The sequence below is a fragment of the Ambystoma mexicanum genome, chromosome 13 (genome assembly GCF_040938575.1).
Source record: "Ambystoma mexicanum isolate Mex_15411 chromosome 13, UKY_AmexF1_1, whole genome shotgun sequence".
NCBI classification, from domain to species: domain Eukaryota; kingdom Metazoa; phylum Chordata; class Amphibia; order Caudata; family Ambystomatidae; genus Ambystoma; species Ambystoma mexicanum.
The window spans coordinates 358,478,517-358,495,952 of NC_090938.1; the positions used below are offsets into that span (position 1 = coordinate 358,478,517).

Here is a 17,436-nt window from a genome sequence, read left to right on the forward strand (position 1 = left end):
CATCTGTCATCACAAGATTATCAAGGTCTTTTTCTTGAAGAAATTAGGTCCAGAAAGCCGACCTTCCCCACAGACTATTCAGACACCTTGCGCTTGTGGCTTTGTTATAGGCCCGAATCCATTGGTAAAAGGTTGCACAGGTACAATGTGCAATATCAGTTCCTATTCAACAATGTTCAAGAAAATTACCATTTGGAGGCCCTGATGAGGATCGAACTCACGACCCCTGGTTTACAAGACCAGTGCTCTGCCACTGAGCTACAGAGCCCCTCAGGTTACGACGCATAACAGCAACACAACGAGCACACAACATGATGTTTACTGGGTAGACATATTTGAAGGGTGTGTGAGAATGTATGTATATGATTGTGATTTGACCTGTTTTTTTCTGGCCGATTTTTTGAGGAGCAGCTAATTTGTGCATATTCCGTGCAATTTTAGGGTGACTAATGAGGAGATGTGATGCGTGAAAGTTGAAAAAAACATGTACATGGCAGCAGAGAGACAATATGGATATTACCTTTGCTTTTTTAAATTTCTATCCGGATTCTGGCTCAAAGGGTAGTCAAGCACAGCAGATTGCATTCCTGCCAGTAACACGACAACCTTGTTTGTGTCCTTCTTAATCAACTAACATGCATATTTTCACTTTTGTCTGTATGTTCTTTGAAAGCCAATGGCAATGGTGCTTAGAGCAATGCAGATGTTTAAAAAAGATTTCAAAAGTTAAAATCGACAAAGGTGGGATTCGAAACCACGCGTGTACAGTAGATTAGCAGTCCATCGCCTTAACCACTCGGCCACCTCGTCTACAGGGATTATGTTAGGCATTCAAGTCTTTACAGGTAATAACACAAACATCTTCAAAATAGAACCACAATGCGTTCCTTGTTGAGGTACATCCAGCCGTTTGCAGGAAAACTGCCTCACTTGCTGTTGAGAAAAATTCATCAAAGTCCTGGGGTGTTTATAGGCATCGCCAAGATGACATTGGGAGGTGTTTCAATTGACACGTGTTGAATATGAGGAAGAGCATCATGCTGGCTCCAGTGGCACTGCCTGCAGCATGACAAAAATGTAGAAGGGACATTTGACTGCACCATTGGCTGAACATCAGTGGCAAAGTGTATATCAGGCTAAAAGGTAAGCTCCAGTGGCACAATATGGGCACTACAAGGCACCCATAATTTGGTGTCAGCTAAAAAGACAATGCCAGAGCTTGTGGGTGCTTTTGTACACTTGTGTGTGTGTTTGTGGGTGTAGTTTCATGTTGAAAACCAAAACACAGCAGCTCCAGTGGCGCAATTGGTTAGCGCGCTGTACTTATACAGCAGTACATGCAGTGAGCAATGCCGAGGTTGTGAGTTCAAGCCTCACCTGGAGCAACTTTGGAACTTTTTACTAATTCACCTCAAAACTGAATTATTGAACCAATAAATGTTCTGGACATTTTTTGGTTCACCTCAAGGTTTCCTTGATTGTCAGTTAATGTTGTATGACAGCTCCTCTGCCTTTTAGACATGGAATACTCATTGCAAGTTATTTATGGGGTGTTTGCGCTTTAAATACAGCTACGGAGGGTTTTTGAAAATAGAACAGAAAATAAAAAATGTCAACTGTTATTATACTCCATTTTCTGCTGAGCACCACTTACGGAAGACATTTGTAAAGGTAGAAAAAGGGTTACTGGAGTAGGATCCAGGAGACAATATCAACTTACAAAGAATAATGTTGTCTATTTACTGCATTATCGCCTTTGAAGCAAACCTCTGAGAATAAATACCCTTTCACTAATCAGGCAGTCACTTTGATAAAATCAAGCAGAACAAGGATGCTGATAGGAACTCGCCTCATTTGCATATGGGCTAGGGCTTCTGGGAGCCATGAGAATTAGGAGTTGAAGGTTTTGCAGATCGAGATTGCTAAAGGGCTGGGCATTTGCACAGACCTCTCCATGCCTGATTGGTGCCGAAGGTTAGTTGCAAGTGGTCCCCTGCTCACCCTACCTTACACAGGGCCATGCCCAGTTAGGCCCCTCAGGGCTAGGCCCGGCAGGGCTAAGCCCGGCGTTTGTCAGGCGAAGTGCCTGGACCCCTGCTCATCATACCTCAGAATCTGGTCTAGCTATTGCAGACATGGGGAATGGTGCTTATATCCCATTGACAGCGCCCACAAGCTGCATACTAATAGCCAATGATGTGTGAATGCGGTCAGGGTAGCAGACATATAGAACAATTGGGTGGGTTCGCTTCCGAACTGGATGCACAGGAGCAGGAGAGAATGGCTGTTGGCGATGTATGCAACTTGCTCTGCGTGAACACATCTACCGACCCCTTCCCCTACACACACGGGCACATACACACACACACACACACATAGCCATTGGAGCTATGCAGAGCTAATCAGAAAGATTGGTAATCATTAGAACATGAAAGATATGTGTTCATTTTTTATTAAACTTGTGGACTCCCGCAGAAACGGAGGGACTCACATCTCTAATTGAGGCTTGCTTACCTCTATACAAATGTGTTTGCTGGCTGTCTTTCTTCAACTGGTATGTGCGGTTGTGTCTGTCTTTGTCTTTCAACACGCCTGGCACGTTTACAATATCAAAGAGATGATTGTATGGAGATGGGGAACACCCCTCCGTTGCATTGTGAACTTGAACAGTCTTTTCACCAAAGCAGCTAGATGCGACATTGCAAGGTTTTTGTCAGTCTTTGCCTGAAAACATTAGGCCTTCCTCTCGAACTCTATTTCACTCCTTCTGTGGAAGACTTCAATTATGAGGATGCATCCCGTCATAAAAGGTTCTCTGTAGATGGTGCAACTCTGGCTTCTCTTCCCCGTGCTTTTTGAAAATAATCCGCCAGAGGCCCTGATGAGGTTTGAACTCATGACCCCTGGTTTACGAGACCAGTGCTCTGCCACTGAGCTACAAGGCCACCTGCTGCTTGCTCACAGCCAACAACAGAAAGTGCAAAGAAACCATGGGTTTTACCTAGGTAGATCTCCAGGTATATGAATTTCTGGTTGTGTAAAAATGGCTGTATATCTCTGCATGTGTTCAGTACGTCATCATACATCTGATTTGCGAAAGCGTGTGTGCTTATGTTGGTGATACATTGTCGGTATGCGTTTGAGTATGTACTTTTACGGGTATGTATGTATTGAGTAGGATGCTGAACAGGTTCATGAGTTTAGATAGCAGGTCAGAATGATGGCAAAAGGAACATGTAAAAGGCAGACAACTAAAAGAAAAAAGAATTTGGGATGTAAGCTTGGGAGTTTACTAACTGCGCTGATTTTGGCTCCTATAATAGTAAAGAATGGAAACCTACGAGGAAAGTCTTTGACTAATTTCATTCTCCGCCTGCACCAATGAACTTATTTTTACATCTCTATTTCCATATCTGTACTCATTCCTGTCTTTCACAGGGAGGTTGAAAGACTTTGGTCTATGTTTAAATGCAGACTATAAAGAAAAAATACGACGAAGGTGGGATTCGAACCCACGCGTGCAGAGCACAATGGATTAGCAGTCCATCGCCTTAACCACTCGGCCACCTCGTCTGTTTGGGAACGGTGCTCGAATCCCATGCTTAAAGAAGAGATAAAACAATGGTGGTGCAAAGTCAGTGAAAAATAGATCATGTTTGTCATAATAGAAACAAGATCGTTGACTCGTTCTTCCTTACCCGGCCATTGATAGATAAACACATCAAGTTGAAGTTCAGAAAAATATAACAAGAGCTCCTGGAGGGTTCACAACACTAATCCAGAGGAAGGTGCTTGAGCTTCCGTATGGCACACCATTAGTAGTAAAACCAGCATAACGCAAGCTCCAGTTTCCCAGTGTTTGGCATCATTCAACGTTTCCAGCCAAGATCAAAGTTCAGATGCTGCTGCTTCCTGTGATGTCATTGAATTTAAATAGTGAGTGATGGCAATAACCCTTTTCCAATTAAATTTTGCCACATCAACGTCCCTGAAAATAGAGAAAGGCGTGCAACCCAGAACCGCTGTACTGTTCAATAGAGTAAGGGCTTCACCGTGATCATCTGCATCTGTCATCACAAGATTATCAAGGTCTTTTTCTTGAAGAAATTAGGTCCAGAAAGCCGACCTTCCCCACAGACTATTCAGACACCTTGCGCTTGTGGCTTTGTTATAGGCCCGAATCCATTGGTAAAAGGTTGCACAGGTACAATGTGCAATATCAGTTCCTATTCAACAATGTTCAAGAATATTACCATTTGGAGGCCCTGATGAGGATCGAACTCACGACCCCTGGTTTACAAGACCAGTGCTCTGCCACTGAGCTACAGAGCCCCTCAGGTTACGACGCATAACAGCAACACAACGAGCACACAACATGATGTTTACTGGGTAGACATATTTGAAGGGTGTGTGAGAATGTATGTATATGATTGTGATTTGACCTGTTTTTTTCTGGCCGATTTTTTGAGGAGCAGCTAATTTGTGCATATTCCGTGCAATTTTAGGGTGACTAATGAGGAGATGTGATGCGTGAAAGTTGAAAAAAACATGTACATGGCAGCAGAGAGACAATATGGATATTACCTTTGCTTTTTTAAATTTCTATCCGGATTCTGGCTCAAAGGGTAGTCAAGCACAGCAGATTGCATTCCTGCCAGTAACACGACAACCTTGTTTGTGTCCTTCTTAATCAACTAACATGCATATTTTCACTTTTGTCTGTATGTTCTTTGAAAGCCAATGGCAATGGTGCTTAGAGCAATGCAGATGTTTAAAAAAGATTTCAAAAGTTAAAATCGACAAAGGTGGGATTCGAAACCACGCGTGTACAGTAGATTAGCAGTCCATCGCCTTAACCACTCGGCCACCTCGTCTACAGGGATTATGTTAGGCATTCAAGTCTTTACAGGTAATAACACAAACATCTTCAAAATAGAACCACAATGCGTTCCTTGTTGAGGTACATCCAGCCGTTTGCAGGAAAACTGCCTCACTTGCTGTTGAGAAAAATTCATCAAAGTCCTGGGGTGTTTATAGGCATCGCCAAGATGACATTGGGAGGTGTTTCAATTGACACGTGTTGAATATGAGGAAGAGCATCATGCTGGCTCCAGTGGCACTGCCTGCAGCATGACAAAAATGTAGAAGGGACATTTGACTGCACCATTGGCTGAACATCAGTGGCAAAGTGTATATCAGGCTAAAAGGTAAGCTCCAGTGGCACAATATGGGCACTACAAGGCACCCATAATTTGGTGTCAGCTAAAAAGACAATGCCAGAGCTTGTGGGTGCTTTTGTACACTTGTGTGTGTGTTTGTGGGTGTAGTTTCATGTTGAAAATCAAAACACAGCAGCTCCAGTGGCGCAATCGGTTAGCGCGCGGTACTTATACAGCAGTACATGCAGTGAGCAATGCCGAGGTTGTGAGTTCAAGCCTCACCTGGAGCAACTTTGGAACTTTTTACTAATTCACCTCAAAACTGAATTATTGAACCAATAAATGTTCTGGACATTTTTTGGTTCACCTCAAGGTTTCCTTGATTGTCAGTTAATGTTGTATGACAGCTCCTCTGCCTTTTAGACATGGAATACTCATTGCAAGTTATTTATGGGGTGTTTGCGCTTTAAATACAGCTACGGAGGGTTTTTGAAAATAGAACAGAAAATAAAAAATGTCAACTGTTATTATACTCCATTTTCTGCTGAGCACCACTTACGGAAGACATTTGTAAAGGTAGAAAAAGGGTTACTGGAGTAGGATCCAGGAGACAATATCAACTTACAAAGAATAATGTTGTCTATTTACTGCATTATCGCCTTTGAAGCAAACCTCTGAGAATAAATACCCTTTCACTAATCAGGCAGTCACTTTGATAAAATCAAGCAGAACCAGGATGCTGATAGGAACTCGCCTCATTTGCATATGGGCTAGGGCTTCTGGGAGCCATGAGAATTAGGAGTTGAAGGTTTTGCAGATCGAGATTGCTAAAGGGCTGGGCATTTGCACAGACCTCTCCATGCCTGATTGGTGCCGAAGGTTAGTTGCAAGTGGTCCCCTGCTCACCCTACCTTACACAGGGCCATGCCCAGTTAGGCCCCTCAGGGCTAGGCCCGGCAGGGCTAAGCCCGGCGTTCGTCAGGCGAAGTGCCTGGACCCCTGCTCATCATACCTCAGAATCTGGTCTAGCTATTGCAGACATGGGGAATGGTGCTTATATCCCATTGACAGCGCCCACAAGCTGCATACTAATAGCCAATGATGTGTGAATGCGGTCAGGGTAGCAGACATATAGAACAATTGGGTGGGTTCGCTTCCGAACTGGATGCACAGGAGCAGGAGAGAATGGCTGTTGGCGATGTATGCAACTTGCTCTGCGTGAACACATCTACCGACCCCTTCCCCTACACACACGGGCACATACACACACACACACACACATAGCCATTGGAGCTATGCAGAGCTAATCAGAAAGATTGGTAATCATTAGAACATGAAAGATATGTGTTCATTTTTTATTAAACTTGTGGACTCCCGCAGAAACGGAGGGACTCACATCTCTAATTGAGGCTTGCTTACCTCTATACAAATGTGTTTGCTGGCTGTCTTTCTTCAACTGGTATGTGCGGTTGTGTCTGTCTTTGTCTTTCAACACGCCTGGCACGTTTACATTATCAAAGAGATGATTGTATGGAGATGGGGAACACCCCTCCGTTGCATTGTGAACTTGAACAGTCTTTTCACCAAAGCAGCTACATGCGACATTGCAAGGTTTTTGTCAGTCTTTGCCTGAAAACATTAGGCCTTCCTCTCGAACTCTATTTCACTCCTTCTGTGGAAGACTTCAATTATGAGGATGCATCCCGTCATAAAAGGTTCTCTGTAGATGGTGCAACTCTGGCTTCTCTTCCCCGTGCTTTTTGAAAATAATCCGCCCGAGGCCCTGATGAGGTTTGAACTCATGACCCCTGGTTTACGAGACCAGTGCTCTGCCACTGAGCTACAAGGCCACCTGCTGCTTGCTCACAGCCAACAACAGAAAGTGCAAAGAAACCATGGGTTTTACCTAGGTAGATCTCCAGGTATATGAATTTCTGGTTGTGTAAAAATGGCTGTATATCTCTGCATGTGTTCAGTACGTCATCATACATCTGATTTGCGAAAGCGTGTGTGCTTATGTTGGTGATACATTGTCGGTATGCGTTTGAGTATGTACTTTTACGGGTATGTATGTATTGAGTAGGATGCTGAACAGGTTCATGAGTTTAGATAGCAGGTCAGAATGATGGCAAAAGGAACATGTAAAAGGCAGACAACTAAAAGAAAAAAGAATTTGGGATGTAAGCTTGGGAGTTTACTAACTGCGCTGATTTTGGCTCCTATAATAGTAAAGAATGGAAACCTACGAGGAAAGTCTTTGACTAATTTCATTCTCCGCCTGCACCAATGAACTTATTTTTACATCTCTATTTCCATATCTGTACTCATTCCTGTCTTTCACAGGGAGGTTGAAAGACTTTGGTCTATGTTTAAATGCAGACTATAAAGAAAAAATACGACGAAGGTGGGATTCGAACCCACGCGTGCAGAGCACAATGGATTAGCAGTCCATCGCCTTAACCACTCGGCCACCTCGTCTGTTTGGGAAGGGTGCTCGAATCCCATGCTTAAAGAAGAGATAAAACAATGGTGGTGCAAAGTCAGTGAAAAATAGATCATGTTTGTCATAATAGAAACAAGATCGTTGACTCGTTCTTCCTTACCCGGCCATTGATAGATAAACACATCAAGTTGAAGTTCAGAAAAATATAACAAGAGCTCCTGGAGGGTTCACAACACTAATCCAGAGGAAGGTGCTTGAGCTTCCGTATGGCACACCATTAGTAGTAAAACCAGCATAACGCAAGCTCCAGTTTCCCAGTGTTTGGCATCATTCAACGTTTCCAGCCAAGATCAAAGTTCAGATGCTGCTGCTTCCTGTGATGTCATTGAATTTAAATAGTGAGTGATGGCAATAACCCTTTTCCAATTAAATTTTGCCACATCAACGTCCCTGAAAATAGAGAAAGGCGTGCAACCCAGAACCGCTGTACTGTTCAATAGAGTAAGGGCTTCACCGTGATCATCTGCATCTGTCATCACAAGATTATCAAGGTCTTTTTCTTGAAGAAATTAGGTCCAGAAAGCCGACCTTCCCCACAGACTATTCAGACACCTTGCGCTTGTGGCTTTGTTATAGGCCCGAATCCATTGGTAAAAGGTTGCACAGGTACAATGTGCAATATCAGTTCCTATTCAACAATGTTCAAGAAAATTACCACTTGGAGGCCCTGATGAGGATCGAACTCACGACCCCTGGTTTACAAGACCAGTGCTCTGCCACTGAGCTACAGAGCCCCTCAGGTTACGACGCATAACAGCAACACAATGAGCACACAACATGATGTTTACTGGGTAGACATATTTGAAGGGTGTGTGAGAATGTATGTATATGATTGTGATTTGACCTGTTTTTTTCTGGCCGATTTTTTGAGGAGCAGCTAATTTGTGCGTATTCCGTGCAATTTTAGGGTGACTAATGAGGAGATGTGATGCGTGAAAGTTGAAAAAAACATGTACATGGCAGCAGAGAGACAATATGGATATTACCTTTGCTTTTTTAAATTTCTATCCGGATTCTGGCTCAAAGGGTAGTCAAGCACAGCAGATTGCATTCCTGCCAGTAACACGACAACCTTGTTTGTGTCCTTCTTAATCAACTAATATGCATATTTTCACTTTTGTCTGTATGTTCTTTGAAAGCCAATGGCAATGGTGCTTAGAGCAATGCAGATGTTTAAAAAAGATTTCAAAAGTTAAAATCGACAAAGGTGGGATTCGAAACCACGCGTGTACAGTAGATTAGCAGTCCATCGCCTTAACCACTCGGCCACCTCGTCTACAGGGATTATGTTAGGCATTCAAGTCTTTACAGGTAATAACACAAACATCTTCAAAATAGAACCACAATGCGTTCCTTGTTGAGGTACATCCAGCCGTTTGCAGGAAAACTGCCTCACTTGCTGTTGAGAAAAATTCATCAAAGTCCTGGGGTGTTTATAGGCATCGCCAAGATGACATTGGGAGGTGTTTCAATTGACACGTGTTGAATATGAGGAAGAGCATCATGCTGGCTCCAGTGGCACTGCCTGCAGCATGACAAAAATGTAGAAGGGACATTTGACTGCACCATTGGCTGAACATCAGTGGCAAAGTGTATATCAGGCTAAAAGGTAAGCTCCAGTGGCACAATATGGGCACTACAAGGCACCCATAATTTGGTGTCAGCTAAAAAGACAATGCCAGAGCTTGTGGGTGCTTTTGTACACTTGTGTGTGTGTTTGTGGGTGTAGTTTCATGTTGAAAACCAAAACACAGCAGCTCCAGTGGCGCAATCGGTTAGCGCGCGGTACTTATACAGCAGTACATGCAGTGAGCAATGCCGAGGTTGTGAGTTCAAGCCTCACCTGGAGCAACTTTGGAACTTTTTACTAATTCACCTCAAAACTGAATTATTGAACCAATAAATGTTCTGGACATTTTTTGGTTCACCTCAAGGTTTCCTTGATTGTCAGTTAATGTTGTATGACAGCTCCTCTGCCTTTTAGACATGGAATACTCATTGCAAGTTATTTATGGGGTGTTTGCGCTTTAAATACAGCTACGGAGGGTTTTTGAAAATAGAACAGAAAATAAAAAATGTCAACTGTTATTATACTCCATTTTCTGCTGAGCACCACTTACGGAAGACATTTGTAAAGGTAGAAAAAGGGTTACTGGAGTAGGATCCAGGAGACAATATCAACTTACAAAGAATAATGTTGTCTATTTACTGCATTATCGCCTTTGAAGCAAACCTCTGAGAATAAATACCCTTTCACTAATCAGGCAGTCACTTTGATAAAATCAAGCAGAACAAGGATGCTGATAGGAACTCGCCTCATTTGCATATGGGCTAGGGCTTCTGGGAGCCATGAGAATTAGGAGTTGAAGGTTTTGCAGATCGAGATTGCTAAAGGGCTGGGCATTTGCACAGACCTCTCCATGCCTGATTGGTGCCGAAGGTTAGTTGCAAGTGGTCCCCTGCTCACCCTACCTTACACAGGGCCATGCCCAGTTAGGCCCCTCAGGGCTAGGCCCGGCAGGGCTAAGCCCGGCGTTCGTCAGGCGAAGTGCCTGGACCCCTGCTCATCATACCTCAGAATCTGGTCTAGCTATTGCAGACATGGGGAATGGTGCTTATATCCCATTGACAGCGCCCACAAGCTGCATACTAATAGCCAATGATGTGTGAATGCGGTCAGGGTAGCAGACATATAGAACAATTGGGTGGGTTCGCTTCCGAACTGGATGCACAGGAGCAGGAGAGAATGGCTGTTGGCGATGTATGCAACTTGCTCTGCGTGAACACATCTACCGACCCCTTCCCCTACACACACGGGCACATACACACACACACACACACATAGCCATTGGAGCTATGCAGAGCTAATCAGAAAGATTGGTAATCATTAGAACATGAAAGATATGTGTTCATTTTTTATTAAACTTGTGGACTCCCGCAGAAACGGAGGGACTCACATCTCTAATTGAGGCTTGCTTACCTCTATACAAATGTGTTTGCTGGCTGTCTTTCTTCAACTGGTATGTGCGGTTGTGTCTGTCTTTGTCTTTCAACACGCCTGGCACGTTTACATTATCAAAGAGATGATTGTATGGAGATGGGGAACACCCCTCCGTTGCATTGTGAACTTGAACAGTCTTTTCACCAAAGCAGCTACATGCGACATTGCAAGGTTTTTGTCAGTCTTTGCCTGAAAACATTAGGCCTTCCTCTCGAACTCTATTTCACTCCTTCTGTGGAAGACTTCAATTATGAGGATGCATCCCGTCATAAAAGGTTCTCTGTAGATGGTGCAACTCTGGCTTCTCTTCCCCGTGCTTTTTGAAAATAATCCGCCCGAGGCCCTGATGAGGTTTGAACTCATGACCCCTGGTTTACGAGACCAGTGCTCTGCCACACGAGACCAGTGCTCTGCCACTGAGCTACAAGGCCACCTGCTGCTTGCTCACAGCCAACAACAGAAAGTGCAAAGAAACCATGGGTTTTACCTAGGTAGATCTCCAGGTATATGAATTTCTGGTTGTGTAAAAATGGCTGTATATCTCTGCATGTGTTCAGTACGTCATCATACATCTGATTTGCGAAAGCGTGTGTGCTTATGTTGGTGATACATTGTCGGTATGCGTTTGAGTATGTACTTTTACGGGTATGTATGTATTGAGTAGGATGCTGAACAGGTTCATGAGTTTAGATAGCAGGTCAGAATGATGGCAAAAGGAACATGTAAAAGGCAGACAACTAAAAGAAAAAAGAATTTGGGATGTAAGCTTGGGAGTTTACTAACTGCGCTGATTTTGGCTCCTATAATAGTAAAGAATGGAAACCTACGAGGAAAGTCTTTGACTAATTTCATTCTCCGCCTGCACCAATGAACTTATTTTTACATCTCTATTTCCATATCTGTACTCATTCCTGTCTTTCACAGGGAGGTTGAAAGACTTTGGTCTATGTTTAAATGCAGACTATAAAGAAAAAATACGACGAAGGTGGGATTCGAACCCACGCGTGCAGAGCACAATGGATTAGCAGTCCATCGCCTTAACCACTCGGCCACCTCGTCTGTTTGGGAACGGTGCTCGAATCCCATGCTTAAAGAAGAGATAAAACAATGGTGGTGCAAAGTCAGTGAAAAATAGATCATGTTTGTCATAATAGAAACAAGATCGTTGACTCGTTCTTCCTTACCCGGCCATTGATAGATAAACACATCAAGTTGAAGTTCAGAAAAATATAACAAGAGCTCCTGGAGGGTTCACAACACTAATCCAGAGGAAGGTGCTTGAGCTTCCGTATGGCACACCATTAGTAGTAAAACCAGCATAACGCAAGCTCCAGTTTCCCAGTGTTTGGCATCATTCAACGTTTCCAGCCAAGATCAAAGTTCAGATGCTGCTGCTTCCTGTGATGTCATTGAATTTAAATAGTGAGTGATGGCAATAACCCTTTTCCAATTAAATTTTGCCACATCAACGTCCCTGAAAATAGAGAAAGGCGTGCAACCCAGAACCGCTGTACTGTTCAATAGAGTAAGGGCTTCACCGTGATCATCTGCATCTGTCATCACAAGATTATCAAGGTCTTTTTCTTGAAGAAATTAGGTCCAGAAAGCCGACCTTCCCCACAGACTATTCAGACACCTTGCGCTTGTGGCTTTGTTATAGGCCCGAATCCATTGGTAAAAGGTTGCACAGGTACAATGTGCAATATCAGTTCCTATTCAACAATGTTCAAGAAAATTACCATTTGGAGGCCCTGATGAGGATCGAACTCACGACCCCTGGTTTACAAGACCAGTGCTCTGCCACTGAGCTACAGAGCCCCTCAGGTTACGACGCATAACAGCAACACAACGAGCACACAACATGATGTTTACTGGGTAGACATATTTGAAGGGTGTGTGAGAATGTATGTATATGATTGTGATTTGACCTGTTTTTTTCTGGCCGATTTTTTGAGGAGCAGCTAATTTGTGCGTATTCCGTGCAATTTTAGGGTGACTAATGAGGAGATGTGATGCGTGAAAGTTGAAAAAAACATGTACATGGCAGCAGAGAGACAATATGGATATTACCTTTGCTTTTTTAAATTTCTATCCGGATTCTGGCTCAAAGGGTAGTCAAGCACAGCAGATTGCATTCCTGCCAGTAACACGACAACCTTGTTTGTGTCCTTCTTAATCAACTAACATGCATATTTTCACTTTTGTCTGTATGTTCTTTGAAAGCCAATGGCAATGGTGCTTAGAGCAATGCAGATGTTTAAAAAAGATTTAAAAAGTTAAAATCGACAAAGGTGGGATTCGAAACCACGCGTGTACAGTAGATTAGCAGTCCATCGCCTTAACCACTCGGCCACCTCGTCTACAGGGATTATGTTAGGCATTCAAGTCTTTACAGGTAATAACACAAACATCTTCAAAATAGAACCACAATGCGTTCCTTGTTGAGGTACATCCAGCCGTTTGCAGGAAAACTGCCTCACTTGCTGTTGAGAAAAATTCATCAAAGTCCTGGGGTGTTTATAGGCATCGCCAAGATGACATTGGGAGGTGTTTCAATTGACACGTGTTGAATATGAGGAAGAGCATCATGCTGGCTCCAGTGGCACTGCCTGCAGCATGACAAAAATGTAGAAGGGACATTTGACTGCACCATTGGCTGAACATCAGTGGCAAAGTGTATATCAGGCTAAAAGGTAAGCTCCAGTGGCACAATATGGGCACTACAAGGCACCCATAATTTGGTGTCAGCTAAAAAGACAATGCCAGAGCTTGTGGGTGCTTTTGTACACTTGTGTGTGTGTTTGTGGGTGTAGTTTCATGTTGAAAACCAAAACACAGCAGCTCCAGTGGCGCAATCGGTTAGCGCGCGGTACTTATACAGCAGTACATGCAGTGAGCAATGCCGAGGTTGTGAGTTCAAGCCTCACCTGGAGCAACTTTGGAACTTTTTACTAATTCACCTCAAAACTGAATTATTGAACCAATAAATGTTCTGGACATTTTTTGGTTCACCTCAAGGTTTCCTTGATTGTCAGTTAATGTTGTATGACAGCTCCTCTGCCTTTTAGACATGGAATACTCATTGCAAGTTATTTATGGGGTGTTTGCGCTTTAAATACAGCTACGGAGGGTTTTTGAAAATAGAACAGAAAATAAAAAATGTCAACTGTTATTATACTCCATTTTCTGCTGAGCACCACTTACGGAAGACATTTGTAAAGGTAGAAAAAGGGTTACTGGAGTAGGATCCAGGAGACAATATCAACTTACAAAGAATAATGTTGTCTATTTACTGCATTATCGCCTTTGAAGCAAACCTCTGAGAATAAATACCCTTTCACTAATCAGGCAGTCACTTTGATAAAATCAAGCAGAACAAGGATGCTGATAGGAACTCGCCTCATTTGCATATGGGCTAGGGCTTCTGGGAGCCATGAGAATTAGGAGTTGAAGGTTTTGCAGATCGAGATTGCTAAAGGGCTGGGCATTTGCACAGACCTCTCCATGCCTGATTGGTGCCGAAGGTTAGTTGCAAGTGGTCCCCTGCTCACCCTACCTTACACAGGGCCATGCCCAGTTAGGCCCCTCAGGGCTAGGCCCGGCAGGGCTAAGCCCGGCGTTCGTCAGGCGAAGTGCCTGGACCCCTGCTCATCATACCTCAGAATCTGGTCTAGCTATTGCAGACATGGGGAATGGTGCTTATATCCCATTGACAGCGCCCACAAGCTGCATACTAATAGCCAATGATGTGTGAATGCGGTCAGGGTAGCAGACATATAGAACAATTGGGTGGGTTCGCTTCCGAACTGGATGCACAGGAGCAGGAGAGAATGGCTGTTGGCGATGTATGCAACTTGCTCTGCGTGAACACATCTACCGACCCCTTCCCCTACACACACAGGCACATACACACACACACACACACATAGCCATTGGAGCTATGCAGAGCTATTCAGAAAGATTGGTAATCATTAGAACATGAAAGATATGTGTTCATTTTTTATTAAACTTGTGGACTCCCGCAGAAACGGAGGGACTCACATCTCTAATTGAGGCTTGCTTACCTCTATACAAATGTGTTTGCTGGCTGTCTTTCTTCAACTGGTATGTGCGGTTGTGTCTGTCTTTGTCTTTCAACACGCCTGGCACGTTTACATTATCAAAGAGATGATTGTATGGAGATGGGGAACACCCCTCCGTTGCATTGTGAACTTGAACAGTCTTTTCACCAAAGCAGCTACATGCGACATTGCAAGGTTTTTGTCAGTCTTTGCCTGAAAACATTAGGCCTTCCTCTCGAACTCTAGTTCACTCCTTCTGTGGAAGACTTCAATTATGAGGATGCATCCCGTCATAAAAGGTTCTCTGTAGATGGTGCAACTCTGGCTTCTCTTCCCCGTGCTTTTTGAAAATAATCCGCCCGAGGCCCTGATGAGGTTTGAACTCATGACCCCTGGTTTACGAGACCAGTGCTTTGCCACTGAGCTACAAGGCCACCTGCTGCTTGCTCACAGCCAACAACAGAAAGTGCAAAGAAACCATGGGTTTTACCTAGGTAGATCTCCAGGTATATGAATTTCTGGTTGTGTAAAAATGGCTGTATATCTCTGCATGTGTTCAGTACGTCATCATACATCTGATTTGCGAAAGCGTGTGTGCTTATGTTGGTGATACATTGTCGGTATGCGTTTGAGTATGTACTTTTACGGGTATGTATGTATTGAGTAGGATGCTGAACAGGTTCATGAGTTTAGATAGCAGGTCAGAATGATGGCAAAAGGAACATGTAAAAGGCAGACAACTAAAAGAAAAAAGAATTTGGGATGTAAGCTTGGGAGTTTACTAACTGCGCTGATTTTGGCTCCTATAATAGTAAAGAATGGAAACCTACGAGGAAAGTCTTTGACTAATTTCATTCTCCGCCTGCACCAATGAACTTATTTTTACATCTCTATTTCCATATCTGTACTCATTCCTGTCTTTCACAGGGAGGTTGAAAGACTTTGGTCTATGTTTAAATGCAGACTATAAAGAAAAAATACGACGAAGGTGGGATTCGAACCCACGCGTGCAGAGCACAATGGATTAGCAGTCCATCGCCTTAACCACTCGGCCACCTCGTCTGTCTGGGAACGGTGCTCGAATCCCATGCTTAAAGAAGAGATAAAACAATGGTGGTGCAAAGTCAGTGAAAAATAGATCATGTTTGTCATAATAGAAACAAGATCGTTGACTCGTTCTTCCTTACCCGGCCATTGATAGATAAACACATCAAGTTGAAGTTCAGAAAAATATAACAAGAGCTCCTGGAGGGTTCACAACACTAATCCAGAGGAAGGTGCTTGAGCTTCCGTATGGCACACCATTAGTAGTAAAACCAGCATAACGCAAGCTCCAGTTTCCCAGTGTTTGGCATCATTCAACGTTTCCAGCCAAGATCAAAGTTCAGATGCTGCTGCTTCCTGTGATGTCATTGAATTTAAATAGTGAGTGATGGCAATAACCCTTTTCCAATTAAATTTTGCCACATCAACGTCCCTGAAAATAGAGAAAGGCGTGCAACCCAGAACCGCTGTACTGTTCAATAGAGTAAGGGCTTCACCGTGATCATCTGCATCTGTCATCACAAGATTATCAAGGTCTTTTTCTTGAAGAAATTAGGTCCAGAAAGCCGACCTTCCCCACAGACTATTCAGACACCTTGCGCTTGTGGCTTTGTTATAGGCCCGAATCCATTGGTAAAAGGTTGCACAGGTACAATGTGCAATATCAGTTCCTATTCAACAATGTTCAAGAAAATTACCATTTGGAGGCCCTGATGAGGATCGAACTCACGACCCCTGGTTTACAAGACCAGTGCTCTGCCACTGAGCTACAGAGCCCCTCAGGTTACGACGCATAACAGCAACACAACGAGCACACAACATGATGTTTACTGGGTAGACATATTTGAAGGGTGTGTGAGAATGTATGTATATGATTGTGATTTGACCTGTTTTTTTCTGGCCGATTTTTTGAGGAGCAGCTAATTTGTGCGTATTCCGTGCAATTTTAGGGTGACTAATGAGGAGATGTGATGCGTGAAAGTTGAAAAAAACATGTACATGGCAGCAGAGAGACAATATGGATATTACCTTTGCTTTTTTAAATTTCTATCCGGATTCTGGCTCAAAGGGTAGTCAAGCACAGCAGATTGCATTCCTGCCAGTAACACGACAACCTTGTTTGTGTCCTTCTTAATCAACTAACATGCATATTTTCACTTTTGTCTGTATGTTCTTTGAAAGCCAATGGCAATGGTGCTTAGAGCAATGCAGATGTTTAAAAAAGATTTTAAAAGTTAAAATTGACAAAGGTGGGATTCGAAACCACGCGTGTACAGTAGATTAGCAGTCCATCGCCTTAACCACTCGGCCACCTCGTCTACAGGGATTATGTTAGGCATTCAAGTCTTTACAGGTAATAACACAAACATCTTCAAAATAGAACCACAATGCGTTCCTTGTTGAGGTACATCCAGCCGTTTGCAGGAAAACTGCCTCACTTGCTGTTGAGAAAAATTCATCAAAGTCCTGGGGTGTTTATAGGCATCGCCAAGATGACATTGGGAGGTGTTTCAATTGACACGTGTTGAATATGAGGAAGAGCATCATGCTGGCTCCAGTGGCACTGCCTGCAGCATGACAAAAATGTAGAAGGGACATTTGACTGCACCATTGGCTGAACATCAGTGGCAAAGTGTATATCAGGCTAAAAGGTAAGCTCCAGTGGCA

At 43.4% G+C, this 17,436-nt stretch overlaps 22 non-coding genes across 22 annotated transcripts; 4 read left to right on the top strand and 18 right to left on the bottom strand.

Moving 5' to 3' along the window:
• Positions 1 to 196: 196 nt before the first annotated feature.
• On the bottom strand, positions 197 to 268 carry TRNAT-UGU (transfer RNA threonine (anticodon UGU)). Its single transcript has one exon. It is a non-coding gene; the product is annotated as a tRNA-Thr (tRNA).
• Positions 269 to 733: 465 nt separating this feature from the next.
• Positions 734 to 810, bottom strand: TRNAS-GCU (transfer RNA serine (anticodon GCU)). Its single transcript has one exon. It is a non-coding gene; the product is annotated as a tRNA-Ser (tRNA).
• A 480-nt stretch (positions 811 to 1,290) lies between these two features.
• Positions 1,291 to 1,385, top strand: TRNAI-UAU (transfer RNA isoleucine (anticodon UAU)). The gene is made up of 2 exons: positions 1,291 to 1,328; positions 1,350 to 1,385. It is a non-coding gene; the product is annotated as a tRNA-Ile (tRNA).
• A 1,488-nt stretch (positions 1,386 to 2,873) lies between these two features.
• TRNAT-CGU (transfer RNA threonine (anticodon CGU)) lies at positions 2,874 to 2,945 on the bottom strand. The gene has a single exon. It is a non-coding gene; the product is annotated as a tRNA-Thr (tRNA).
• Positions 2,946 to 3,491: 546 nt separating this feature from the next.
• Positions 3,492 to 3,573, bottom strand: TRNAS-GCU (transfer RNA serine (anticodon GCU)). The gene has a single exon. It is a non-coding gene; the product is annotated as a tRNA-Ser (tRNA).
• A 687-nt stretch (positions 3,574 to 4,260) lies between these two features.
• Positions 4,261 to 4,332, bottom strand: TRNAT-UGU (transfer RNA threonine (anticodon UGU)). The gene has a single exon. It is a non-coding gene; the product is annotated as a tRNA-Thr (tRNA).
• A 465-nt stretch (positions 4,333 to 4,797) lies between these two features.
• On the bottom strand, positions 4,798 to 4,874 carry TRNAS-GCU (transfer RNA serine (anticodon GCU)). The gene has a single exon. It is a non-coding gene; the product is annotated as a tRNA-Ser (tRNA).
• A 480-nt stretch (positions 4,875 to 5,354) lies between these two features.
• Positions 5,355 to 5,449, top strand: TRNAI-UAU (transfer RNA isoleucine (anticodon UAU)). The gene is made up of 2 exons: positions 5,355 to 5,392; positions 5,414 to 5,449. It is a non-coding gene; the product is annotated as a tRNA-Ile (tRNA).
• Positions 5,450 to 6,937: 1,488 nt separating this feature from the next.
• Positions 6,938 to 7,009, bottom strand: TRNAT-CGU (transfer RNA threonine (anticodon CGU)). The gene has a single exon. It is a non-coding gene; the product is annotated as a tRNA-Thr (tRNA).
• A 546-nt stretch (positions 7,010 to 7,555) lies between these two features.
• TRNAS-GCU (transfer RNA serine (anticodon GCU)) lies at positions 7,556 to 7,637 on the bottom strand. The gene has a single exon. It is a non-coding gene; the product is annotated as a tRNA-Ser (tRNA).
• Positions 7,638 to 8,324: 687 nt separating this feature from the next.
• Positions 8,325 to 8,396, bottom strand: TRNAT-UGU (transfer RNA threonine (anticodon UGU)). Its single transcript has one exon. It is a non-coding gene; the product is annotated as a tRNA-Thr (tRNA).
• Positions 8,397 to 8,861: 465 nt separating this feature from the next.
• Positions 8,862 to 8,938, bottom strand: TRNAS-GCU (transfer RNA serine (anticodon GCU)). Its single transcript has one exon. It is a non-coding gene; the product is annotated as a tRNA-Ser (tRNA).
• A 480-nt stretch (positions 8,939 to 9,418) lies between these two features.
• Positions 9,419 to 9,513, top strand: TRNAI-UAU (transfer RNA isoleucine (anticodon UAU)). Its single transcript has 2 exons — positions 9,419 to 9,456; positions 9,478 to 9,513. It is a non-coding gene; the product is annotated as a tRNA-Ile (tRNA).
• Positions 9,514 to 11,001: 1,488 nt separating this feature from the next.
• On the bottom strand, positions 11,002 to 11,094 carry TRNAT-CGU (transfer RNA threonine (anticodon CGU)). Its single transcript has 2 exons — positions 11,059 to 11,094; positions 11,002 to 11,037 (listed from the first exon to the last, which is right to left on the bottom strand). It is a non-coding gene; the product is annotated as a tRNA-Thr (tRNA).
• Positions 11,095 to 11,640: 546 nt separating this feature from the next.
• On the bottom strand, positions 11,641 to 11,722 carry TRNAS-GCU (transfer RNA serine (anticodon GCU)). The gene has a single exon. It is a non-coding gene; the product is annotated as a tRNA-Ser (tRNA).
• A 687-nt stretch (positions 11,723 to 12,409) lies between these two features.
• TRNAT-UGU (transfer RNA threonine (anticodon UGU)) lies at positions 12,410 to 12,481 on the bottom strand. The gene has a single exon. It is a non-coding gene; the product is annotated as a tRNA-Thr (tRNA).
• Positions 12,482 to 12,946: 465 nt separating this feature from the next.
• On the bottom strand, positions 12,947 to 13,023 carry TRNAS-GCU (transfer RNA serine (anticodon GCU)). The gene has a single exon. It is a non-coding gene; the product is annotated as a tRNA-Ser (tRNA).
• A 480-nt stretch (positions 13,024 to 13,503) lies between these two features.
• Positions 13,504 to 13,598, top strand: TRNAI-UAU (transfer RNA isoleucine (anticodon UAU)). Its single transcript has 2 exons — positions 13,504 to 13,541; positions 13,563 to 13,598. It is a non-coding gene; the product is annotated as a tRNA-Ile (tRNA).
• A 1,488-nt stretch (positions 13,599 to 15,086) lies between these two features.
• TRNAT-CGU (transfer RNA threonine (anticodon CGU)) lies at positions 15,087 to 15,158 on the bottom strand. Its single transcript has one exon. It is a non-coding gene; the product is annotated as a tRNA-Thr (tRNA).
• Positions 15,159 to 15,704: 546 nt separating this feature from the next.
• TRNAS-GCU (transfer RNA serine (anticodon GCU)) lies at positions 15,705 to 15,786 on the bottom strand. The gene has a single exon. It is a non-coding gene; the product is annotated as a tRNA-Ser (tRNA).
• Positions 15,787 to 16,473: 687 nt separating this feature from the next.
• Positions 16,474 to 16,545, bottom strand: TRNAT-UGU (transfer RNA threonine (anticodon UGU)). Its single transcript has one exon. It is a non-coding gene; the product is annotated as a tRNA-Thr (tRNA).
• Positions 16,546 to 17,010: 465 nt separating this feature from the next.
• On the bottom strand, positions 17,011 to 17,087 carry TRNAS-GCU (transfer RNA serine (anticodon GCU)). The gene has a single exon. It is a non-coding gene; the product is annotated as a tRNA-Ser (tRNA).
• Positions 17,088 to 17,436: the final 349 nt, after the last annotated feature.